The sequence below is a fragment of the Apis dorsata genome, unplaced genomic scaffold (assembly GCF_000469605.1).
Source record: "Apis dorsata unplaced genomic scaffold, Apis dorsata 1.3 scaffold_169, whole genome shotgun sequence".
Taxonomy (NCBI): Eukaryota; Metazoa; Arthropoda; class Insecta; order Hymenoptera; family Apidae; genus Apis; species Apis dorsata.
Genome location: NW_006263457.1, coordinates 407,173 through 410,409, shown reverse-complemented (window position 1 = coordinate 410,409; position 3,237 = coordinate 407,173). Strand labels below are relative to the sequence as shown.

The window sequence follows — 3,237 nt, the reverse complement described above, 5'->3', positions numbered from 1 at the left end:
TCTTCTTTTTTTTTTATTTTTTTTTTTTTTCATGCCCCCCTCCCCTCCTTTACACACATTACACGTTTCTCGTATGCGAACGTACGACGAATGGTAGGACGAAGGAAGAAAGCACTGCCTCGTGAAAAGCACACAAGATCGAGACGCGACATCGATCGCTTACACGATACGCGAAAGCTCTCTCTGTGAAAGCTCGACCGACCGATGCTGGGAGAGCATTTATCTGCAACGTCGCGGGACGGTCACACGACGCGGCAGCTTATGCTCCGACACTCCGGTTGTACTCGAGCCGTTACACCTCGAGCCACATTTGTTTCCAGACCATGTGTGTGACGATTGTTATCGTTGATCTTTCGCTTTTTGGATTTCGCGAGATGATTTGAGAACTTCGATTTCGAGAAAGATTGATTCGTGCGTGATAAGAAAAAAGTTTTTTTTTTTTTATTCGATAAAGCGGACGAGAGTTGTTGATAGATCGATCTTCTTGGTCAGTGGTCAACAAAGAAATTTTGCAATCCTTCGTTTCGTTTTATTTTTCATTTTTCTCGCGCATTCGACGATTGCAAAATTTCTGGCGGGACGTTTGAAAGGCAAGAGATCGTTGACTGACCGAAGAACGCAATTTCGAAGTCCCCTTGAATGAGAGATCGGGAAACAATCGTGACAAACAAATTTTTCGTGCGGCAACGACGCAGTGAAACAACGTACAACCTCGTTCTGCTACGGACGAATCCATATCCATATTATTTTCCTTGAGAAAAGCCAGCATCCTTGAGAAATGCTCGTATAATAAAATCGAGCAGCTTTTGTGCGTCGAGAGTTGTTGTGGTCTGCGCGAGATTGAAATCGCAGATATAGAAATCAAAAAAGAAAAAAAAAAAAAGAAAAAAACGGCGAAATTTGCTAAGCGAAACGAACGAATTTCGAGTTTTTCGTTTCGTCGCGAAAGCAAATGGGACATTTAGAAGCTAGGAGGATCAATTTTACTCCGTTCTTTCGACGCTTCTCATAGGATCTCATAAGAGTCGCCGAGTAAATTTAATTAACGCGTTAAAAAGAAGAAGAAGAAGAAGAAGAAGAAAAAAAAAATATGTATACATCGATCGATCGGTATGGAAGAATGAATTTTTCCAATTTGCTCTTTCGTCCAAAATGGACGGTAATATTATTACACTTACGCGAATATATCAAAGCGACGTGCCTGCAACGTTTTTAGACGTGTTAATTTCTCGTGGTCGCGAAGAATTCGATCGAAGGAAGTACGAAGGGATGCGAATATCACGAAAATCGTGGAAAATCGTTTTCAAGAGTCGATCGATTCTATTTTTTTTTTTTTCTTTTTTTTTTTCCCCTCCCTCATTTTATATTACTTTTGATCGATCTGGTCTCTCGAGAGCGGAGATGCACGAGGATCCAGACGCGAGAAGGGACGAAGAGACGAGAACGCGCGAATGTTCTTTCTTTTTTTTTTCGAGAGAACATTTCATCATCCGAAATGGAAAACCACGTTTCACGAAAAAAAGAAAAAAAAAAAAAAAACGTGCCGGAGCCACACCTCAGAAGAAATTTGTTTCTTTTAGGGAAACGGGATGATGCGAGTGAGAGGAATGATTCGGTTATGTCGAAGTAGAGGTGAGAGAAAAGAAGATGGAAAGTGAGAGGAAAATATCGATAAATTAAGGGAAATTGATTGAAAGAGAGAGAGAGAGAGAGAGAGAGAGAGAGAGAGAGGAGAGAGGAAAGAGTATATATATATTCATGTGGATGATAAAGCCGCGTTTTTATTTTTCTAGCGATTAATTCTATAAACGAAACGTCGTTTACCCTCTTCTCCCACCCCCATTTTTTTACCTAGACGCCTAAAGTGAGTGAATGAGTAAACGAGCAAATGTGTGTCTGAACTGAGAGAGCGAGAGAGAGAGAGAGAGAGAGAGAGAAAGAGAGAAAGAAAAAGAATGAAAAGGGAAAAAAAAATTAAGAATATGTAAACGTAGTATTGATAGAGTTTGTTTTACGTGTGACGTGTATAGGAAAAAATATAATAATTCGATATTATAGTATATTCTTTTTTTTACTGACCAAAATTTATACGCTTAGAAACGTTTATACATTCTATGTGAGAGGTAATCGTAATTCACGTACAAATGGAATAATTGCAAAAAGCGAAAAAAAGTTAAAAAAAAAAAAAAAATAAAGAAAAAAAACGAGAAAAAATTGAGAGAAAAATTTGACAAAAAAAAAAAAAAGAGAATCGTACGAGAGGATGTAGAAAAAAACGATGTAAAAAAAAAAAAAAAAAAAAGGGACTAGCTTCAGGCAGATGACACGATTATTTTTACGTTTTGCTTCTTTCGATTACAGTGTCGATGTCTTTTCTTTTTTCTTTCGTTTTTTTTTCTATTATTATTATTATTATTATTATTATTATCATTATTATTATTATTATTATTATTATTATTTCTCATCGTAGCAAGGTAAAGAATTTAAAATTTCGTTTCGTGACGATCGACTTCGCTCTTCGACGAATTACAAATTACACTTTAAAGATAATTTAGCACTTACTTTACTTTTCCAACGAGATTTAGCGATTCTCCCGGGGGGAGGGATAAAAGCACACATTTTAATTAGCGATTTATAATTAAAATAAACGTTTAGCTCTGAGTTGTGGCATAATTCGCGCGAACAACGAGTTCAAAACGAGAATCGACCAACCGAGGTCCGCGAGCGTGAGTTTCGCGATCGATCGAACGATCCAACGAATGTCTTTCCTTGTTATTGTTAATCCTTCATTGCAGTACCTATATATAGTTTTGCAATCACGAAAACGAGCGATAATTTTCGTTTAGTAGATTAATAAAAATCGCTCGCGCACTTCTTTTCTTTTTTTAGAAAAATAGAATAAACACGTTATACGTTCGTTTCGGGTTTATTGATTGATCAATTGATTAAAAAAAAAAAAAGGAGAGAGGAAAAAAACACGAACGAACGAAGAGGTATGCGAGAGAGATAGACTCGAAAAGCGATCGATAAATCGTTGATCGTTCGACGATGCACGCGAACCGGATTCGCACCCGATTTCGTTTCTCGTCTCCCTTGTGCTCGCCGCTTGAGGAAAACAACGCGGGGAATATAGGGAATGAATTTATGATAGACGATCGAGCAGACAGAGCGTCGATTGTAGGTTGGCGTGTAAAAGAGTGATTGTTCGAATGGACGAGGTGAAGAAGAGGTAAAGAA

General features: G+C 37.8%; 1 long non-coding RNA gene across 1 annotated transcript in view; it reads right to left on the bottom strand.

Moving 5' to 3' along the window:
• Window positions 1–1,784: 1,784 nt before the first annotated feature.
• LOC116185398 overlaps window positions 1,785–3,237 on the bottom strand; it is a 13,622-nt gene continuing 12,169 nt past the window's right edge. The window contains exon 3 of the long non-coding RNA XR_004150240.1: window positions 1,785–1,901. This is a non-coding gene — a long non-coding RNA (uncharacterized LOC116185398). The remainder of the gene's footprint in view (window positions 1,902–3,237) is intronic.